General features: G+C 43.6%; 1 pseudogene; it reads right to left on the minus strand.

The window, feature by feature from the left end:
• Positions 1-2,446: 2,446 nt before the first annotated feature.
• LOC148363596 (uncharacterized) lies at positions 2,447-12,421 on the minus strand (annotated as a pseudogene).
• Positions 12,422-16,623: the final 4,202 nt, after the last annotated feature.

The following is a 16,623-nucleotide window of genomic DNA, read 5'->3' on the forward strand; positions in this document are numbered from 1 at the left end:
TTAGTTCCGGACTATAAGCCACTATTTTTTAGCTACATTTTAAACATTGCGGCTTTAACTACTGTGCGGCTTATACAGAGATCTCTCGCTACTTTGCACTTTTGTTATTGCTGGTTCTGTCATGTTTTGGGAGTTAATTGACTCATGTGGACCCACCAGAATCAAAACAGCAACAAAGAAGTGGGCACATAGCAACTAACAAAATGTCCAAACAAGAAACCGGGAACAAAAACCCAATCTGCCAATTTCAAACTAGAAACACAAAAACTGAAAATGGAATAACACAGGGAACAAAAAAGCCAGAAACAAACTAACGTGACATGAAGGTGAACATAAAAATAACAATGAAAACCAGAATGACAATGGTGGATGAAATGAAAAAAGACATGACCCAACAAATGTGTGTGGATTAAAATGTCATTTTCAAAGGGTACAAGATAATTGGGCACAGGTGTGTGGTGATTGGACACACTTGTGCCCAGTTCAAACCCCGGTTAACAGGTTCAATGTCAAGAGTATCATGCATTGTGTTCTGCAGCAGACAGCACACAGCAAATGTTATCACAGGGGCAGGTTATGTGTGAATGTGGGTTGGTGTGATTGCCTGTGCGCACAACTGTGACAGGTTGGTGTTTGCTGTGAGACAAACAGCAGGGTGGGCACAAAAGTCAATGTGGCCCCCATAACAAAGTGCGAAGCACACCCACAGCCACCGCTAGCTTTTAGCGATTCGTTATTGAAAAGAAAATTCAATCGTACTTTGAAAAAAGTCTGAAGAGAGCAAAGGAATTGTTATAACCCGCTAATGCTCTGTGGATTGTTATCGCGTCAGGGCAGACACTGAGGCGGTGTCTGGAGAGAGGGCAATAAATAGCGTGGCTACAGGTCTGGCGTACTGCAGTTAGGCTATGTAACAACTCTCACAAGCTAACCCTGCCGAGCCTATATCTCACTAACAGCAAAACCAATACCCGTGAAATGGATGGCTTGGAGCTACAACCACTATATTTGGGACGGTTATATTTTAATCATCACAAAGACCTGGGCCAAGCCAAGGATACCCGATTCAAGCCTGCAGGTAGAGAGCCGCTCTCTAAATTGCTTCCTTACACTGAAAGGAGAAGCCCTCTAATTTTGTTGTACTTTTGTATAATGCAGCCGGTGATTTGCCAATGCTTCAACCTTAAAGTCACTTCTATCAGTGCTCACTTTTGTGAATGTAGATTTACCTCAGCAAAAGATATTTTCAAGTGTGATCCTCCTGGAGTCCACGGATTTTATTTTCTTAGAAGCGATCTCTAACTCTCAGGCCAATGATCTTTTCTTGCTTTAAGTTCAAGTTAATATTTTAAGAGAGAGGCAACAAGTGGCCAGTGACAGAACGGCATTGTTTCGCCCATTCCAATCATAAACAGTAATTGAAATCACATAGGCTTTAATGCTATGCAATTCACAGACGCTCTCTGGTGGTTACGTGCCCTAATAGACACGAGCTCCTAAGGTATTTCCATACCTGTCAACCTGTAGGGTTTTGCCGTACAAAGTACATTTTTATGCATTTTAAGACGAGTACGACGTACAAGGAAATCTGTACGGAAAAACGCAAATTTGTCAATGATGGGTACCATCCGGTATACACCGACTATCACAGAACGGCAAATCAATCAAGTCAAAGGAGTTCGCCGCGGAAGCCTCTATCTCGGTATCGTTTTTTTTCGTTGCAAACGAAGCGAGCGGTTTGATGCAACTGTGTGCATGCGTCTGCCGCCTGGGGATTTCCCATCATGCATCATTCCCCCCCAAAAAATGGTATACGATTATTTTGTATTTTGTATGGAAAAATACGATAGTTTGTACGGGCATTTGATTTCCCTCTATGTTCCTGCACGGAGTCTGCGCTCGGAAAATGCCGGTCTACTTGTGACTCCGAGAGCCAAGAAGTCTGCAGGCTCGAGAGCGTTCTCCATCCGGGCCCCGGTGTAATGGAATGCCCTGCATAAGATCTGCAACCTCAACGGAAGATTTTAATACGAGGCTTAAGACACACTTCTATTCCAAAGCGTATAATTGATGCCCACCTCATATTCTGTTTTGTCCTGTCTTTTTCCGACGCCTGCCTGGTGGTGATACGAAGGAGAAGGACGATTTGAGATGAGTCAGCGGACCAGCGTTTGACCTGAAGCATGTCAACCCCTGCATTTACCAGCTGGCAGAGATGGGAAGCAGCGTCGTGCCCGTCATAGACTTTCTGGACTAGTTTACAGGCTGGGGGCATCGTTGGTGTCATGCTCTTTCCGGACATCTTCAACATCTTACCTAATGTTTACTAATTGTAATTCACCCTGGTCAATCAAGTCAAGTCAAGTCAAGTCATTTTTATTTGTATAGCCCTTAATCACAATAAGTCTCTAAGGGCTTCACAGATTAGTACACTATGTTACACAGACTATTTTTCAGCCGACAAGAAGAGTAGGTTATTATTCATATGCAATGGAGTAGAAGTGAGTTTTAAGTTTAGATTTAAACATTTCCACTGAGGTTGCAGATCGGATCTCAGGGGGAAGAGCATTCCACAGCACCGGTGCCCGGATGGAGAACGCTCTCGAACCAGCAGAACACTTCTTTGCTCTCGGGATCACCAGAAGACCGGCACTCTCAGATCGTAGGCTTCGGACCGGGACATAGGGGCAGATCAGATCTGAAAGATAAGAGGGAGCAAGTCCATGTATGATTTTGTACAATACTAAGAGAACCTTGAAGTCACATCTTTGGCTAACTGGGAGCCAGTGCAAGTTAGCCAAAATCGGTGTTATGTGATCGTACTTTTTTGTCCTAGTTAAAAGCCGCGCTGCGGCATTTTGTACTAGCTGAAGAGACTTGATTCTGGACTTCGGGAGACCGGAGAGTAGTGCATTACAGTAATCGAGACGGGAGGTAACAAATGCATGAATTATAGTTTCCGCATCAGACTGAGACAGTATTGAACGGATTTTGGCAATGTTACGAAGATGGAAGAAAGCGGTTCTAGTAATTTTCTTTACATGCATCTCAAAGGTTAGATCAGGGTCAAATATGACACCTAAATTTTCAACTGAGTCACTCTGTGTGATGTGACATTTGTCAATGTTCACAGCAGTTTTTGAGAATAAGTCACGGCATTTAGATGGACCAATGACTAACATTTCGGTCTTTTCAGAGTTAAAACGCAAGAAATTGAGTGACATCCACTCTTTTATCTCAGTGAGGCAGGCCTCCAAATTTCCACAGTTTAGTGTGGAAGATTCCTCCAACGGAAGATAGAGTTGAGTGTCGTCTGCGTAGCAGTGGAAGCTGATATTGTACTTGCGAATAATGTCACCTAATGGAAGCATGTAAATGTTGAAAAGAAGGGGGCCAAGCACTGAACCCTGCGAACACCGCAGGTAACATTAAAGGGCTCAGATGTCATTTCACCATATTTAACACAGTGCGTCCTATCTGAGAGGTAGGATCTGAACCACGAGAGGACGGTTCCTGAGAGACCAATCCATTTTTCCAACCGTTCTAGTAGGATATTGTGGTGCACTGTGTCAAAAGCAGCACTAAGATCCAGCAGCAGCAAAAGTGATGAAGCGCCAGAATCCATTGACATTAGGAGATCATTTGTTACCTTGATCAGAACTGTCTCAGTAGAGTGGTTAGCCCTGAATCCTGATTGCATGGATTCAAAAAGGTTATTCTCGGATATGAAAGCATTCAGCTGCTGTGCCACTACTTTTTCGAGTACTTTAGAGAGGAAAGGTAGGTTTGACACAGGTCTGTAATTACTTAATATTTCTGGATCAAGGTTGGGTCGTTTCAGTGTGGGTTTAATAACGGCGGACTTAAAAGCTGCTGGAACTACACCTGAGGAGAGTGATATGTTTATAATATTTAGAACTGAAGGTCCAAGGACGCCAAAAAGACTTTTAATAAGTGAACCTGGGAGCGGGTCGAACTGGCAAGTTGTCGGTTTGGCCACATTTACCACCTGTTTGAGATCATCAAGTGACAGTTCACTAAAACCGGCCATTTTCCCAAGGCAGCCACCCTGTCGTGCATCTGTAAATTTCAGTCCTTTAATATGTGTGGTATTAATAATTTCTTTAGCAATTTCTTCCTGTATGCATTGAATCTTCTTAGTAAAGAAGACCATTAAGTCCTGAGCAGAGTGTGTCGAACTATCTGCGATAGTCTGTTGCCTTGTAAGCGATGCTACAGTGTCAAAAAGGGCTTTGGGGTTGTTCTTTTGAGACGCAATCACCTTCGAAAGGTAGGCCGATTTTGCAGAGGCAAGGGCCGCTTTATACTTTAACAAGCTGTCACACCAGGTTTGATGGAAAACCTCAAGCTTGGTAGCGCGCCATTTTCTTTCCAATTTCCTGCATTCTTGTTTAAGGGTTCTAGTTTCATCAGTAAACCAAGGCGTGCGTCTTTTCGGACGTGATTTTAGTTTTATGGGCGCTATTGAATCCAGCACACTAGTCAGGGTGGTATTGAACTCATTCATGAGTGAGTCAATCGAGCCATTGTATGTAGGAAAGGACGCAACTGCTCCAGGAAGGAGTTCAAAGAGCTCAGAAACTGTGCCAGTGCTTATATTGCGTCCGCAAAATACTTCAGCTTTTTTAACACTACACTTAGCTAGCACCTCAAATGTAACTAAATAATGATCCGAGATAACGGTAGTACACGGTAACACCATAATGTTTGAGGTTAAAACTCCTCGAGTCAGAATCAAGTCTAGCGTGTTCCCATTTTTATGGGTTGGCAAATCAACCAGTTGATTAAAGCCAAATGCATCAATTAGAGACCTAAACGCAATAGTAAGTGAATTGAGTGGGGAGTTCATATGAATGTTAAAGTCTCCCATAATTATAATTTTGTCTGCATAGGTTACTAGTTACGACTAAAGTTCAGCAAATTCGTCTAAGAAAGTTGTGTATGGCCCAGGTGCACGATAGATAGTTATTACATAAATTGACAATAGAGAGGACCGCATCACAAGAGCCTCAAATGCCTTGTAATTATTAGAGGTACGTGGATTAAATTTGAGCGATTTTTCAGAAATTAGCGCAACACCACCACCCCTTTTCAACGTGCGTGCTATATGGCTACTCTCGTAGTCTGGGGGAGAAGCATAATTTAGCGCTAAGTACTCATCCGGGCGTAACCAAGTTTCACACAGACCCATACAGTTAAGTTTATAATCACGAATAATGTTATCAACAAGTAAAGCTTTTGGAGCAAGCGATCTAATATTTAACAGACCAAATTTCAGCTTTGCTGAATCATTTGACTTAGCTGAACTCTTTGTAGTCTTTGTCGAAATCTTCAAAAGCTGCCGCTCTTGTGGCTTTTCGTGCGGGTTGTCCGGCGAGGGATGAATGGTGGAATTAGTTACATCCTCGCGTCCTTCCTCGCGTCCATCTTGCTGCTTAGACTTCGCACGCTTCACACATCTACCTGCACGGCAACCACGCTTCTGTTTTCTGTCCTTACGGCGCCGTTGCCGTCGTTTATTAAGCGGAATAGCCGTCCACAAGGATGCCGGGTCTCTTTGAAGTTCGCTCGGTATATCATAGGCGGTATAAAAAGTGCCTGAAAAGTCGAAATTTAGACGCCCACCCAACCGAATAAGTTCGTCCCTACTGTAAGTATTTTTGGCCACACATGTGTCCAAAAGTGAGAGCAAAAAAGACAAGAGAACGGCAATAAATAGAAGATTAGCTGGAGAGCAACGAGCCGCAAGCATGTATCCATGCGCCGCCATGTTGGATCCTGGAAGGGGGATTATCACATGTGAGGTCCTTTCTCAAAGTTTCTCTTTTTTCCTCACACTGAGGTTTTGAGTTGTTCCTTGCCCGCATGCTGGTTTAAGATCAGGTAATTGTGTAATTTTGTAATTGTAATCCTGTGCAGTCCTTTGAGACATTTTTGTGACTAAGGGCTATATAAATAAATGTGACTTGACTTGACGTGCATGGAGCCGTGGAGGTTGACAGGTATGTAATTTCATTACTGCTGAAACACTCTAATACAACATTTTCACTGTTCAATGCTTAAACCTGTTGAAACATCAACTAACTAGAATAGCCTAGCCAAGGCTGAATATGGCACCTTTCTGCTCACACCTTTTATTGGCACCCGCAAGGAAGTTGCCTTTGCTAGACTGGATGGACATATTGTGTGTTCTTGAAATAATCCTCAAGGACCCAAAAGTTAACCTAATAACAAGACTAATTAAGTTCAATCCAATTAGGGACCCGGGCTGGAAAATATAAACATTGGCACAAGTACAGGTAACATCAAGTTTAGTGTAGAATATGTTTAGGAAGAAATTCTGGAGTCGGAAACAAAGATGGAAATCTTGCAACAGGAGGGAATGAGAATCTGTGCAACAAATTGTTGGAAGTTATTCCACACATATTGAAGATCAACTTTTAAGTGGACCTTGAAATTGAAAACATGCAGACAACCTGCATGAGCAATCATTTCTACCATCCACGCGTTTAGGATTTAGAGCAGATCACTGAAGCGACCTGGAGGATCAGGATGAATGTTGTGGCGAACATCACATGGTCGTCTTCAATGACCATCCCTAGATTTTCGAGATACAGGTGACTTTCAACCAGTGCAAGTACATTTTCATATATATAATTACATTAGCAGTTACAGGAAAATCCTCCCATTACAATTTTACAACCGGGAAATTAATTAATTAATTTTTTGCATGGCCTGTACTAAACGTTCTGAATTGATACGTAATCCTTAGACTAGTACATATTTCCTAGCACCCTGTTTAAATGCAGCATGCACCTATTCTCTTAGGCATGACCTGTAGAGGGCGATGACGCTTTATAAGACAAAGCTGTACAAACTAATGCCAGGTGCCATTAATCACGAGGGAAGAAGTGATGCAAAGCAAAGCCAACTTAGAGCAGTGCCGGCTTCATTTTTAAGCAAACTTGTTGAGAAACATGGCAACAATTTCAAGCATTTTCTAAGTGCAAAGTATCCCAATAGATCTGATAATTTACTTATGAAGAAGCTACTCAAAAGACACATATGGATCTTTTTTTGGCCCTGGTTTTAATATAGTCTTGCATGAGCACACACACAACTGTTGTCCTGAATTATAACGAGTGTCTGAGCATGAGGGGAGCTGTGCTAATTTGATGTTTTCTTGTATTTTGCCATACAATTTGACATTTTGGTGTCAGTTGCTTGTAAACTTGTAAATAACTTAGTACAAATAAACACAAATAGTAATTTTTTTAAAGACATTTATAAGGAAGGAGTTATAGTTGCAGTCACTCTTAACGCTAAACTGTGTATGAACAATATCTGGTTGGATATGGCCCTAATTTAAAATCATATCTTTATTGACAATATGGTTAAACCCCTGACAGAGCGATGTCACACACTAGCTGGCGGTTTCCTTTTATTCCAGGATGAACATGGTGAAATCAAGAAAAGGATTTTCAAATACACTCAAAGAAGAGTTTATTCGAGCGCATCTATGCATTTCACATACTTGCGCTCGCATCAAAAGGAGCTGCAATAATGATTTTAGTCAGAAGATGCAATCAGCAAGTAGGATCATTTTTAATATACTTTCACCAACTTTAGCAAATTCGGCAGCAGGGTTGACTGAGGTTTTGGTCACCTTAAATCTCCGTAGTATTATTATTTTTATTGTTTTCAAATGTGCGGCCTTTTTAGATGACAATGTTTTTGTAGTTGTTTTGATTATTAATTTGGAATGAATATATCTGTGGTTGGAGGAGCCCATTAATACATTAAAATAGTAATTCAAATAATTTTGCTAGAAAAAAAAAGATTACTGAAATATTTTAATTCAAAGTATGCAGCTTTTTTCAGTTTACTAATTAGTTTAGAAATCTGTTTTCTGTAATATTTTGATATTTAATTTTGAGTAATTATAGCTTATAATGAAAAAAACAACAACAATAATTAAAATACATTTTGTGGATTTTTTTATGACTAAAATATATTAATCTATGCGCCGATTTTTCAGATTGAAAATGAGTTTAGGAGTGTTTTTGTAATTATTTTGCTTTTTAATCTAGCATGCTTATGGCTGAGATTGGAGGAGCTTTGAGACCAACTGACAGTTGGTAGGGCGGCGACATGTGGGTCTTCATTAGGGCCCTAAAAGGGTCTGGCGTGCACACTCATTTATATTTAACGGCAACGCACGTTGATCAATAATGGACGAGAGTAAGATCTTTTGCACACTGAATAGACGACGGGATCGTCGCGAGGGATGCCGATGCAGACTCTGCTAGTCGTTAGCTAGCTGCAGGGAAGCTAATGCAGCGGGTGAGTGACTAAAGAGGCTTAGCAATTAGGAAGGACTGATTAGAAAGACTGTCTCACATTATCCCATAAAAACATGTCCGCGTTCATTTATTTGAGTGTGAAAAAAAGGTGTGTATTTGATTTATTTTTGAAGGGACATTGTGTATTATTTAGCGCCTTCTAGAAGTAAATAAACCTCCGTTCATTAAAAGAATAATAATGTTGATAGATGTATAGATGTTCATAGAATTACCTGATCTTAAACCAGCATGCGGGCAAGGAACAACTCAAAAACCTCAGTGTAAGAAAAAAGAGGAACCTTGAGAAAGGACCTCACATGTGGTAATCCCCCTTCCAGGATTGACCAGGGTGAATCACAATTAGCATTACTGTACACAGAATAGTAAACACTAGGTAAGATGTTGAAAATCTCCGGAAAGTGCATGACAGCAACGACGCCCCGAGCCTGTAAACTAGTCCAGAAAGTCTATGATGGCCACAACGCAGCTTCCCATCTCTGCCAGCTGGTAAATGCAGGCGTTGATATGCTTCAGGTCAGACGCTGGTCCGCTGACTCATCTCAAATCGTCCTTCTCCTTCGTATCACTACCAAGCAGGGAGTCAGAAAAAGACAGGACAATACAGAATATGAGGTGGGCATCAATCATAAGCTTTGGAATAGAAGTGTGTCTTAAGCCTCGATTTAAAAACTTCCGTTGAGGTTGCAGATCTTATCTCCGGAGGCAGCGCATTCCATAACACCGGGGCCCGGATGGAGAACGCTCTCGAGCCTGCAGACTTCTTGGCTCTCGGAATCACAAGTAGACCGGCATTTTCCGAGCGCAGACTCCGTGCAGGAACATAGGGGGAAATCAAATCAGAGAGATAAGAGGGTGCAAGCCCATGCAAACATTAACATGTTAATAAGAGAACCTTAAAGTCAAATCTGAAGCGGACTGGGAGCCAGTGCAAGTTGGCCAATACAGGAGTAATATGCTCAAACTTTTTGATCTTAGTCAAAAGTCTAGCTGCCGCATTCTGAACCAGCTGCAAACCTTTAATGCTAGACATCGGGAGACCAGAAAGCAATACATTACAGTAATCAAGCCGAGAAGTAATAAACGCATGATTTAAAACCTCTGCATCTGATTGGGACAGCATCGAACGAATCTTCTCAATATTACGGAGGTGGTAGGAAGCTATTCCAGTAATATTTTTCTTGTGTGACTGAAACGACAGATTAGGATCAAATATAACACCTAGATTTTTGACTGAGTCACTATGGATGATATTACATTTGTATAGGTTCAGGGTAGTGTTTGAAAACAGCTGACGACAGTGAGCTGGACCAATAATCAACATTTCAGTTTTTTCTGGGTTAAGGCGTAAAAAATTAAGTGACATCCATCTTTGAATCTCAGTAAGGCAAGCCTCCAGATTTCTACAACTTAAATGTCCAATTGTCTCCAGTGGGCCAAAGACAATTACTTCAGTCTTGTCTGAGTTTAGTTGGAGAGAGTTGTTTTGCATCCACACAGTGATCTGTTGGAGGCAGTGACAGAGTGAGTTCACGGGCCCATGTTCTCCTGCTGTCAGCGAGATGTAAATCTGAGTGTCATCTGCATAGTTATGGTAGGACACCTTATTATTGCGTATTAACTGGCCCAGGGGCAGCATGTAAAAATTGAACAAGAGGGGTCCCAGGATGGACCCCTGGGGGACCCCACAGGTCACTGCCAATTGGTCTGACACATAGTCTTCCATCTGAACAAAATACTTCCTGTCCTCGAGCTAAGACTGGAACCATTTCAGAGCAGGACCAGAGATGCCTACCCAGTCCTCTAACCTCCGCAACAAGATCACAGGATCGACTGTGTCGAATGCAGCACTTAGATCCAGCAGGACTAAGACCGAGACTTTACCTGCATCAGTGTTCAGACGGATGTCGTTTGTCACTTTGATCAGAGCGATCTCAGTGCAGTGATGGGGCCTGAAGCCTGACTGGAAATCATCAAAGCAGTTGCTTATTAGAAGAAAATCACTGAGCTGTTAGTAAACAACTCTCACAAGGACTTTCCCTAAAAAACGGCAGGTTTGATATGGGCCGATAGTTATTCAGTACTGTGGCATCCAGACTACTCTTTTTTAGGAGAGGCCTAATGACAGCAGTTTTCAAGGCCCTTGGAAATGTTCCAAACCGGAGTGAAAGGTTCACTAAATGAGTGAGTTGTGGTAACAAACCGCTCAGCACAGATTTTAGAAATTTAGTGGGCAACTCATCGAGGCATGTGGCTGAACTCAGACTGTAGACAGTCTCTTGGACCGTTTTTTCAGTGACAGGTGTGAAATGAGTCAGCTCTGGGTGTGGAGGGCTGCAGTGGTAACTGCGTTGTGGGATTTATTGAATGTTTAATGCCCTGAATCTTGTTATTAAAGAATATTGCAAACTCATAACGCTTTGATGTGGAAACTAGTTCTGACGGTAATGGAACAAGAGGGTTTGTTAACCTGTTAACTGTCGCAAAGAGGACACGAGAGTTGTGACTGCACTTTGCAATCATTTCTGAAAAATACCTCTCTCTTGCTCTACGTAAAATCTGGTTGAACAAACACACAACTGTGCTTTGTAAATCTCATAATGAATCTGAAGCTTAGACTTGCGCGATCTCCGTTCGGCTCTCCGACACTCCATCTTCTGTGCCCTGACCGAGTCATCATTTCTCCATGGTGTCTTCTGCCTATTTTAACCATTTTGACCTTAACAAGAGCAATGGTGTCCAGAACATTTAGAACACGAGAAGAGTATGAGTTCAATAGATCATCAACATTAGAACAGGAGGCGTTTTCAAACCTAATCATTTCCATAAACAGCATACCTGTGCTGTCATTAATGTGTCTGCTCCGAACAGCTGCAGGTCCAGCTGTTGGTTTGGGAGTTACTGAAAGTTCAAAGAAGACACAGAAATGATCAGATAAGGCAACATCAACCACATTGACACTTGAAATATGTACCCCCTTAGTCATGAGCAGGTCCAGAGTGTGCCCTCTGCTGTGTGTGGGCTCATTCACATGCTGGATCAAACCAAAGGTTTCAAGGACAGCAAAGAGTTCTTTTGCTTTTGTGTCACACACATTATCCACATGTACATTCAGATCACCTGAAAGCATCCCAGTAAGATCATCACTAAAACTTTGACATTGTTGGGGGGGGCTTTATATGATCACATAGAGTATGGAAGGAGCTCCATTTAGCTCCATTTTGAAAGATGCATACTCAAAAGATGAAAACACCCCAAGCTGCAGCCTATGGGTAACTATATCATCTCTAAATAATGCACAGACCCCTCCACCTCTTTTGCTTTCCCGTATTTCTGATATGAATGTAAAGTTAACTGGGGTGGATTCAATCAGAACTGCTTTACCCGTCCCACTATCTAGCCATGTCTCAGTTAAAAACATAAAATCAAGATTATGAGCTGAAATAAAATTATTAATTAAAAATGATTTGTTGGTTAAAGATCTGACATTGAGCAGCGCAAGCTTCAGATTACTTTTAGTGGGACTAGTTGTTGTTGCAGGTTGTGGCTGGCATGGAATGAATACGAAATTTGATGTTGATATGTTTCTTGAAAGATGGGACGTTCTTTTCCTTTTACCGATCAAAACATGGATCGATGAAGCTTCCGGTACATTGGGCCCCGGCTTTTCCTTGGAAAAGTCAGGAATATTCACCTTGAAGCCTGGACCCGAAACACATCAGTTGCAGATGTCAAGCTGCCCCGGGGTGACGGGGGGCGGAGGGACTGGGGGAGGTTGGCGTTGAGGTTGAAACGGTCGAGAGGGGCGGGGTGGGATTTTGGGAGAAGAGATCAGGGATGGGCGGGGAGTAAGTTGGAGGCCGGCCGTGACAAGCTGGTTCATGTGGTCAGTGAACTCCAGCTGGTGGGAGAATGGCGATGTGACGTCCAAAAAAGGTGGTAATGTGGGCGAGGTTTGGGGTGTTGGAGGGGGAGATCCTCATGACCCATGGCAGCTGTTTGGGGTGGCGCTTTGCCTCCAGGAGGTGTTGGGTCTTCATGCTTTGAAGTTCCTTCCCTTTGTTTTGGCTTCTCTTGTCTTGTGTCCTTTGCAGAGGGAGCAGTGTGACGCAGGGAGAAATGTAGATTTGAGGGGGAAAAATGAACTCCTGCTTTGTTCAAATTAAGCCCATCTGCCTTAAAAAGATGCCTGCGGTCCCAAAAAAAATTGTCAATAAAATGCACTGAATGAACTTGACATGCTGTAGACAGCCATGTGCTCAGTGCCAGCAACCTGCTAAATCTTTCAGCTCCTCTTCTGACAGGTGGTAGAGGCCCGCTGATAAACACTTCTGCTTTCACAGAGCTAACTGTATTTAGCAGATTATTGAAGTCTTGTTTGAGGGTCTCTGATTGCCGCTTCACAATGTCATTTGCTCCGGTGTGCAGTACAATGCGTTCCACAGTTGGATTTGCTGACACAATACTCAGAACTCTGTCCGTCATGTCACAAACCATGTCCTTGGGAAAACAACGCACTTTGGTGTTTTTACTGTACATGTTTCTTACATCTTTTAAGGCAGAGTCACCCACAATTAGAGTATGAGGTCCAGTCATTAGCTTCTCCTGTAGCTTTCTGTTACATTCAGACCTTACCCTTCTCTGTGAGATTGAAAGGTTATCCAGGCCATCGGAGGGAGATCCAGAGTCCTGTAGGAGTGGAGCAAATGTGTTCTGAAGCTGCACAGGTGGTGGTTTGGGAGCTGTTTTGTTTGTCTTCCCTCTCGCTGTTATCCATGCATATGCCTTTCTCTGCAAAGGCGTTGGGGAGGAGGATAATGCTGGCCAGCCCGTCGCATCACAGATGTCTCGCCGCTGGATTCTACCTGTTACACGTCTTTTGTATTCACAGTTGTGGATTTGGCTCGAAAAAGTAGGAAAATTTCGTTTTCCACAGTTGAACTCCCACCAAAACCAAAATCTCCTTCGAAACTTAAAGACGTCAAAATCGCGGCGCACAGTAGCGGCTAGCGGCTATGCTAATTTAACGCTAGACTCACGGTGCGTTCAACTTCAAAATTTTCTAACTAGCAAATGAATGCATATCTTTCCGGTTGGGGCTGTCCACCGCTGGGCCAGCTTTCTCTCTACTGCCATTTATCACTCTTGTTAGCAGCTAAAGCAAATTTTTGCAAATTTCTCTCAACCTACCTATTATGCCAACTCCTGCTTGCCAGCTAACTTTTCCCTCCAGATATCGATTCGTGTTAATTTATGATAGCGATACAAAGTGATCTCTCTATGAGGCAGTGTAGTGTACGTGCTAAAAAACATTGCATTCTAATTCACTCCAAGATGACACAAAAAAACACACAAAGTACCTTTAAAAATTTGCCTTAAAGGTACCTTTGTCAGGACCAAAACGGAAAAAGCAGAAGGAAAAAGAACTAACTACGGAGAGTCCGGTGACCAAGCAGTGTCCTTTTCCTCTATTTAGCAGACCAGCTTTGTTAGCCTAGCCTTGTTGGGATGCTCTCCAGCGCACTAGCCTTATATCATCGCACACAACTTCCAGTATTCCAGCAAGTATTGAAGTACGTCTCGTCTATCATATTTTTTTCTCTTAACGAAAAACGCTATTTTTTTGTTAATTACTGAAGTAGATTTAATGTTATTACCACTATTGTGCGAGGAAAACCAGCCTCGCGGACGTAAATTTAGGATCAGACACTTTGCTCTGCCCTTGATTTGGCGTTGTGCTACATGTGATAAAACTCATGGTCAGAAGAGTCAAGTCAAGTCATTTTTATTTGTATAGCCCTTCTGTCTTGAAGGCTCCGACTCTCCTTTGCCCGGCAGTCCCCACCTTTTTCTTTGCCTGTCGAAGCCTCGCTATGTTCTCTAAATAAATCACGATTGCAACTTAACAACGGAGAGTCTTCATTGCTTCGTCAACAATGGTCGAAGCAGTTCCTGCCAGCACTGGAGCGAGTCAACTTCACGACCACTCAAGAAAATTGGGTTTTTGGCTACTAATAAATTCCAAAGCCTTTACTCCGATGCAGATTCTAAAAACAATTTAACATCATATTGAACAATTGGTTTTCAGTGATCTCCTAATTGAACCAACAAGTTTACGACATTGCCAAATTTGTAAGCAAACAAATGTTCTGGTTGAAAGTGCAAAAACTTAATTCAGGATTTATTTTGTAGTGTTCATATATGGCTTTTAAATATTTTGTTCCTCCCCTCGTTATAGGCTTATGTTTGCTAAATCTCCGTACTTATATCTTTCGACAGACTCACCGGGGAAAAAAAACATGAGAGACACATTAATATTCTTGATGATGTCGTGATTACCTAAGTGGAGCCACCTGGGGTAATCATCTGGCGCGCTGGAATGCGCTTCCTGATTGGATGGCGTTCCCCACTCAAGCTGTCAGCGTCCAGAGATGGACGTTCGAGTGTACTCCTCGTATCTCTGAGTGTGACTCCAACATACAAGGTACCCACGAATTCCCTTGCCTGATTCATGCCTGCTTCTCGTTGCCTGACCTATTTCTGTTACAAGTTTTACGATCTACTCTCCCGCCCCGGCCACCGACTTACCCGCTACGTTGCACCTTACGCTTTTCATCACGGAGCTGCCGTTCCGCCCGAAGAGGTTTTCGACCAGCAAGAGCTAACGTCCCAAGCCTGTTCCAACGATCCTTGTCAATAAAAACTCTAAAACTGACGCAATCGGATCCGAGTGTCCGTTCTGGTTCATGACAGAACACTCGAACCTTAACATGGATCCAGCGGAAGTTTCCCCTACCTCCGGAAAATGCGGAAATGCCGAGCAGCAATCCGCGTTTCAGCGCCTACTGCACACTGAAGGCGCGGTGCAACAAATAGCCCATGACGTTTCCACCCTGGTTCGGCAAGTACAGCGACACCGGCAATTGTTCGAGCAGCAAAGCAACACTTCCCTAGCAGCCCGGCCACAAAATCCGGCTGCGCCCCTTCCCGATCAGTCCGGCACCGGCATTGTTGAACCACAAGTGGGTTCGCCGGAGAGATTCGGTGGAGATCCCGCCCAGATCTGCCCCTTCCTCATAAATTGCCGACTAATATTTGACCTACAGCCACGCAGCTTTGTGAACGAAAAGACGAAGGTGGCTTATGTAATAAATCATTTGACTGGAAGAGCCCGCCTTTGGGGAACGGCCGTATATAAACGGGGGGCGACAGCATGCACCTCCTTTAGCCTACTGGGCCAGGAAATGATCAAGGTATTTGACTCTGGTTCCTCATCGGTCGACGCCGCCCGTTCGATCATGAACATCCGCCAGGGGAGACGTTCCATTGCCGACTATGCTATCGACTTTCGTACGCTAGCAGCCCAGAGTCACTGGAATGAAGAGGCGCTGGTCGACGCCTACCTCCACAGTTTGTCCGGTTATCTCAAGGATGAATTAGTATCCCATGCTCCTCCGGCAACACTTGACGAAGCTATCGACTTGACCGCCCGGATCGACCGTAGGGTCCAGGCGAGACGCCGAGAGAGGGAAGGTCCCAGCCAATTCGTCACCAGGCAAAGTCAAGAAGTTAGTAAGGTACCGAACCCATCAACCACGTCCAACCACATCTTATGAGATGATGGAGGTGGATCGTACCTCCCTCTCCGTCGAAGAGCGCCAGCGAAGGCGTTCCGAACGGCTATGTTTTTACTGCGGCGGCCAGGGTCATAGGGTGGTCAATTGCCCGTTAAAAGCCAACGCTCGTCGAACATAGGGGACGTCCGATTGAGCTCGGCTTTAGTTTCGTTCCCCAAGACTGATAGACCGGTCCTCCGGGCCAATCTCATTCTTTCCGGTTCATCTCAGTCCTTACATGCCCTGATCAATTCTGGCGCTGAAGCAAATATCCTTGATCTGTCCCTCGCACGCAAAATGGGGATACCTGTTAAACCCCTTCCTAATCCAGTATCAGCTCGGGCTTTAGATGGTCACCTGTTAGGCACCGTGTCTCAAATAACTGAACCCATAGAATTACAGTTGTCTGGAAATCAACGAGAGAAGATCCGATTCCATTTACTTCACTCCCCGAGCCAACCCCTCGTTCTGGGTCATCCATGGTTGGTCCAACACAACCCCCATTTCGACTGGCGCACTGGGTCGATACTAGAATGGGGCATGGACTGTCACCAAACCTGTCTGCGAGCCGCTCCTTACCCGGATCACCCTGCTTCCACAAGGGCTCCACCCAATCTGTCCAAGGT

Source organism: Urocampus carinirostris, chromosome 6 (assembly GCF_059441175.1).
Source record: "Urocampus carinirostris isolate Australia breed hairy pipefish chromosome 6, RoL_Ucar_1.0, whole genome shotgun sequence".
NCBI lineage: Eukaryota > Metazoa > Chordata > Actinopteri > Syngnathiformes > Syngnathidae > Urocampus > Urocampus carinirostris.